The sequence below is a fragment of the Palaemon carinicauda genome, chromosome 1 (assembly GCF_036898095.1).
Source record: "Palaemon carinicauda isolate YSFRI2023 chromosome 1, ASM3689809v2, whole genome shotgun sequence".
In the NCBI taxonomy this organism is placed as follows: Eukaryota; Metazoa; Arthropoda; class Malacostraca; order Decapoda; family Palaemonidae; genus Palaemon; species Palaemon carinicauda.
In genome coordinates, this window is record NC_090725.1 from 14,225,581 (window position 1) to 14,232,983 (window position 7,403).

Below are 7,403 nucleotides of genomic sequence, written 5' to 3' on the forward strand. Positions count from 1 at the left end.
GCCTCACTTGTACTTTACATCCTGAAGAGGGTCGATGTTTATTGACCGAAATATAGTGTGATTTATTCATATTTCCTGTATTTCTTTTATGGGCCTTTTTGAAAAAACATGTTAAACTGTTCGATTACAGTTATAAATAAGACATATATATATATGTATATATATATATTATATATATATTATATATATATATATATATATATATATATATATATATATATATATATATATATATATATATATATATATAATCCAGTAGGAAACTTTTCCCAACTAAATGGGCACCCTTGCAAGTGAGTCAAATGCTTCTCTCTTACAGGAACTGAATATAGTAACAGACTCGCCTCATAAAACAGTAATCTTAGGTATCTACAGACGTCCAGGAGGTAACGGAAATATGTTTTTCGACTCGTTAGAGGAGGTGCTAAGAAATCCAGGTATCTCCCCTATGAATACAATTGTCACTGGGGACTTTAACATCTGCTTAATGAGGGAAGGGGAGAGCGAGACCACCCGCAGACTGATTAACACAATGCGATCTTTTGACTTTCGCCCGTCAATAACTAGACCAACAAGAGTCGGCTCGAATGACTCGCTGTCTTGTATCGACCATATCTGGGCAAATAATAATCTTGTTGGTAATAGTGGGATATTCTTAGCAGATATCACAGATCATTTCCCAATTTTCTGTAGTCTATTAATGCCTATATTAAACAACGTAGACAACAAAATAAAAATTCAATTCAGAGATATGAGCGAAGTGAATGACAGGAAATTCACGGAACTCCTGAGGGGGAAAGACTGGACCGAATATGGTCAAGCCTCATTAGATCCTCACCTGGGGGCGGCCTCTTTTACGGATGAAATAGACAGCTTTTTCAATGAATGCTTTCCTTTAAAAACAAAATATGTAAGTGTTAAAAGATTGGTGAATAAGTGGCTCTCCAAAGGGCTACTGAAATCAATTAACATTAAACATAATTTATATCGAAGAATGAAATTGGGTGCTTATAGTGCCCAACGCTATAGAAACTATTGTAATATGTTGCTTACATTAATTCGCGTGGCAAAGAAAAAATATTTTGATAGTACTTTTGATCAACTCCGAAATGATGCTAAAAAATCCTGGGATCTCATAAATTCGTCCCTTAGGCCTGGAAAGAAAAAGCGCACTTCGCTAAGAAAACTCATTGGTCGTAACGGCGAAACTATTACTGACAGCCAACAGATTGCAAATGCTTTTAATCTTCATTTCTCTACAATTGGCATTACTCTCCGAGATGCCCTGCCTCAAAATAATCAGTTAGATTTTCATTCCTATTTGCCTCCTTCAAATCAGCACTCTATTTATTTGACCCCATCTTCTCCACTTGAAGTAATCAACATTATAAAAAAACTAAAGAACAAAAAAGCAAATATTCATTCTCCCCCTACTAAACTTTATAAGAATAATGCTAGTTTACTTGCCTTTCCTATATCCTTATTGTTCAACCGTTGTATTGCCTCTGGCATTTATCCTGACATTTTAAAAATAGCATGCGTTACTGTGCTACATAAGTCTGGTGATAAATCGGATGTCAATAACTATAGACCAATAAGTTGCCTTCCCTTATTGAATAAAATTTTTGAAAAATTATTGTACAATCGACTCTACTCTTTCTTTACTAGATGTAATATCTTTTCTTCCTGTCAGTATGGCTTTCTGCGTGGCGTTAGTACAAGTGATGCTGTAAATGACCTTCTTGAAAATATCTACAATGCGATGAATAAAAATGAATACCTTGGTGCGGTCTTTTTAGATTTGAGTAAAGCCTTTGACACAGTGTCTCATGATGTGCTGCTTAAAAAGCTCGAACATTATGGAATACGTGGAAATGCATTACTCTTACTAAAATCCTACTTAACGAGTCGTAAACAATTTGTGACCCTCGATGGCCATCTCTCAGAGGTTATGGATGTCAAAATAGGTGTTCCCCAGGGATCAGTCCTAGGACCGTTATTTTTCCTCGCCTATATCAATGATCTACCTCGATCAGTAGGTAGGTTAAGCTCCATACTCTTTGCCGATGACACTACGCTTCACTTTAGACATAAAAATATCTACTCCCTCTGTGATACACTAACCAATGATTTAACTCATGTAAAAAACTGGCTACTAGCAAATAAGTTAACCTTAAATGAAAGAAAGACATACTTCATAATCTTTTCTCTACGAAGAGTTCCTGATAACATAAGGGTTTCTATAGGAAATCACACTCTGGATCAGAAGTCCAGTGGTAAATTTTTAGGGATAATTCTTGATAATAAACTAACTTTCTGTGAGCATGTAAATATGACAGTTAATAAAATTGCCAAAGTAATGGGTATCATATATAGATTAAAAGAGTATTTCCCCTTATATATTATAAAACAATTGTATCACTCGTTAGTATCTCCTCACCTAAATTACTGCAATACGGCGTGGGGGAGTAGTAGTAGAAATGTCTTGCAACCATTAATTGTAATTCAAAAAAGACTGGTAAGAATCATAAGCTCCAGTGATTACTTAGCTCATACATCGCCACTTTTCCGGTCTCTCTCGATATTGAAGCTGGAAGACAATTATAAGCTCTCCTTAATGAATATGATGTTCCAAACACTTATTTTGAACAAATTTCCAGATTTAAGACGAAAAATAATTCAGGAACAATCAGTTCATCCATATGGAACAAGAAATTCAAACTTAACTCTCCCTTTCATACGTATTAATAGATGCGAGCAATCGTATCTATACCAAGGTATTAAACTTTGGAATACTCTGCCCGCTTATCTAAAGACACTGCTTAGCGTTCGGTCTTTTAAGAAATCATATACAAATCTCCTGTTATCAGGGTATTAAGCTTTATTAATAAATATTTATACTTGCCTACCTAACCACAACGCAAGTATGTTTCATTGTTTAGAATATTTTTTTATTTGTAAAACTAGTTCTTTTACTGAGTTTTTTGCTTAATATCTACAATTTTTTCAATGTATATACCATTAGCTTTCATATACCATCTTTCCTTATCATATAAATATGCATTTCCATTTGTTTTTAGGCTAAGATTCTCATTTATATGTATCTATTTGTATACATATGATTATGTATATGTATGCGTACATTTTGTATATCTATATCCATATTTACTTTATTTTTTATTTTTACTTAATTGATGATATTATTTTGTTGTATTATTGCCCGAAGAGCTCTGCTCCACATGGGCTTGGACTGAGTCTTTTTTTCTTTTTGTAAATCTTTGAATGTAAATATTTTTTGTCCAATAAACATTATTATTATTATTATTATTATAATGATATATATATATATATATATATATATATATATATATATATATATATATATATATATATATATATAAATTCTCTTCTTAAGCCTATTGACGCAAAGGGCCTCGATTACATTTCTCCAGTAGTGTCCATCTTTAGCTTCTAATTCAATATTCTCCATTCACTGCGCATGACTAAACGCTTCATAGTCCTCAGCCATGTAGGCCTGGGCCTTCCAACTCTTCTAGTACCTTGTGGAAGCTAGTTGAATGTTTGGTTAATTAATCTCTCTTGGGGAGTGCGAAGAGCATGCCCATACCATCACCATCTACCCCTCAACATAATTTCATTCACATATGGCACTCGGGTAATATCTCATATAGTTTAATTTATAATCCTGTCGTGCTATTTTACTCCTAATATTCTTCTTGGGGCTTTATTCTCCATATATTAACATGGATTTTACTAAACTAATATATAGCCTGATTTTTACATGTAGTTTCAGAATATTTGATTTCCAAATTTTACTTAACGTAGCCATTGTTTGGTTTGATATTTTCAATCTTTCATTAAACTCAAATTCTAAAGACCCTGTATTAGCGAGCATAGTTCCTAAATACTTAAATCTTTCTACCTTATTAGTCCTTTTTCCTTCCGATGATATTTTATTTCCCATTGCCTAATTCGTTCTCATCAGCTCTATCTTTTTTCTATTCATTCTCCTGTGATATTTCATGTTTTCTGGTAAGCAAGCGTTGCCAATCTTGTGGTGTTCTGCTAATAGGGACAGCGTCATCAGCATAGTTACCATGTATTAGCAAGCATAGTTTCTAATGATATTTCATCTTCCACTGCATATTCCGTTCTCATCAGCTCTCTGTCTTTTTTTTTTCGTGAGCCTAACCACCTGTGATATTTCATGTATTCTGGTAAGCAAACGTTGCAGCTTCTGGTGTTCTGCTAATAGGGACAGCGTTATCAGCATACTCTATGTCAGCTAATTTCCTATTACCCATCCAGTCCAATCCTTCTTCACCTTCTCCCACTGTTCTACACGTTGCAATTTTTTTTGAGGAGGATAAACAACATAGGTGACAAAATATTCCCTTGGAGTACTCCGCTGTTCCATAGAATTGTTTTTGATAGGACTCCACTAGCATTAAATTTTCACTTGCTATGCTCATGAACAGGTTTAATCAAATTTACCCATTTAAGAGGAGTTCCAGAATAACGCAGAAATCTCCACAAAATGGGCTGGAGCACACTATGATAGGCTCTTTCATAGTCCACAAATACCATCAAACGTGTATTTCTATATTCTACTCATTGTTGTACAACATGTCCCAAAATTAAAATTTAACCGGTGCAACTTCTACATTTTCGAAATCCTGCTTGTTCATCTCTTAGCTTTTTATCAATCTTTCTCGCTGGTCTCATTAGAATAATCATATCATATTTTCATGACAACTGACGTAAGTGTATGCTTATATTTTCATGACAACTGACGTAAGTGTATGCTTATATTTTCATGACAACTGACGTAAGTGTATGCTTATATTTTCATGACAACTGACGTAAGTGTATGCTTATATTTTCATGACAACTGACGTAAGTGTATGCTTATATATATATATATATATATATATATATATATATATATATATATATATATATATATATATATATATATATATATATATATATTTGTTCCAACACGAATACTTACCTTCGAACTACTTTCTTTAGGAGATCACTGGTTATCTCTCTCTTCGACCAGAGTTTTGGATAGTTATCCCCCCGCTCCGCGCCCTCAGTGGCTTTACCCCCGGCATCCAGGAATGTGCCCCGAGGGTAGGATTAACGGTAGGTCGCTTGCAGTCGGGTCACACTCCTCATTAAGTTCTCTGGTCGCGAGAGGTGAACATCTCTCGCTATCGTATATCTGTCGATCCTTTGTGCGTGTCTTGTGCCCCACGTGTTCGCAGCGTGGCAACTTGCGTTTTTTCCAGTGTGCTTTCAAAAGTGTTCCTGTGCGTTCACTTTTCAACCGTGTGCTTACCCGGTGTTTAATTCATTTCCTTAAGTGCTTGTGTCGTGCGTTGTGTGCGTTATGGAGCATTATTCCTTGATTTCCTTCAAGGAATTAATAGCTGAAGGGAACAATTTTACAATAAATCATTCTTCCTCCCCTTATCCTCGGTGTTAACCGTGTAGGGGCAGCTTATGTTCCCCTACAACCACGTGTCAGGACTACTAGTCCTGGAACGTAGTGCAGTGAGTGCACTTCGTCACCAAGAGGAAGAATACATCCAAGAGGCTCATAGGAAGACGAGCCTCTCCTCGCCACTTAATTTCCGATGCCTCGTCGAATAGAGCTTCTTATACAGCCATCTTCCCCTACCCAGAGTAGGGGACGAGGTAAGTCAGTTGCGGGGAAGTGCCCATTGCTCTTCCCCAGGAGTTTGAGTGGGTGCGGTATAGCACCAAGAAGAAGTAGGCGACGAAGGGTTCACCGAAGAAAACTAGCGCCTTGCGTCTCGCCTGACAGAGCTTCCCTTCCACCCTCTCCTACCCAGAGTAGGAGACGAGGTTGGTCTATTGTGGAGAAGGTAACTCCTAAGAAGTAGTTCGAGGTAAGTGCTACTTTTGAGAGTGTGTGGGGAGACGGAGTCCTGGTGCAAGCAGGCCACGTTCTCCTCTGATGACCCCATGTGGGAGAAATATGTCCCTAATTCTTCTCCAGTCTCTTTGGCGTATTTTTCAGTCTCTTCTCCAGCCGAGGGCCTCGCCGAGAAGGAGCCTCCCAGGTCTGTATTGCAGCGTTCCCCGGACCGGCAGCCCAGGGTTTTTCTCACCACGAAGGCCATCCTCCATACGCAGATATAACCCTCGCAGGGAGAAATGCGAGAAGGCCTCTTCAGGCAGGCGTAAGGCCGCGAAGCTTCCGGTTCACCCCGCCAGCGGGTGTAACCGGGCTTCTTTACGGGCAGCCTGGCCGAATCAGCACAGCTGGTTCGGCCCTCGGACTTAAAGGAACGGTTCCCTCCATCAGGTCAGCCCACGAGAGAATACACGAACGGTAGTCCTCGACGGTACGGCGATGGTGGTTCTGAACCCCGAACCTGGTACGGAGCTCCCGCCGGGGAAGACCGGTACCACCGCAAGGGAGTGCCTGGTATTCCAGAACCAAAGCGCCCGATGGGGAGTGCCCGGTGACCCGGCTCCTCGGGATCAAGCCGTAGGAAGGACTCTACAGGTAAGCGTAAGTCCCCGAAGCCTCCGGTTCACCCCGCCCAGCGGGGGGAAACGCGCTTCTTGTCGGGCGGCCTGGCCGAACCAGCCCAGCTGGTGCGGCCTTCGGGTCGGAAGGAACGGTTCCCGCTGTCGGGTCAGCCCACGGGAACCGCATCCTCGGCACCCAGAGCCCTTGGGCGGACGAGAGTCCCCGCTGAACCAGCGTTGCCTGCGTTAACCCAGGCCCCTGGTGCGGCCTTCCCATCAGATAAAATCCAGTACCTCGGCAGGACGGCGCCCCTGGCCCCAAAGAGCTAGACGTCCAGTCGGCGTGCCCGGTAACCCAGCTCCCCGGCCCCAAGCCGAGGCCTCGGCTGACGGAGGGGAGGGTTCCCTGACAGAGGACTCCGTCTATAGGAGAGTGGTTAGCATTTTCAGAAGGCACCACAAAATAGCGGAACCTGCGGCTACGGATGAGGTTTCCTGGAAGTCAAGCCTTTGAGGATCATGCAGACTCCCTCCCAACCTAAGAAGGTGGAGTCAGCAGTAGACATCCTTAGTCAAGGCGTTTCAGACGGTAGAGCCTCTTGGGCCCCAGTCTGTTTCTCGCCAGCAGAAGCCTCCATGATGGAGAAAATGTCGAGGGACTTAGTAAATGTCTCCTCTTGGCTGGACTGGTGGGCTTCCACTTTGGTAGGTGTACAAGCCTCCTTCGACCCCGAGGACCCTGACCAGCAAGGCCTACTGAGGGACCTCATTACCTCCGGGGGTAAAACCCTTAGGTTATTGACATATCAGTCTCTCGCACTAACAGCTAACTGGGTGCTCTGGAAGCGAGACACTGTTCTGGCGAAGGTGTC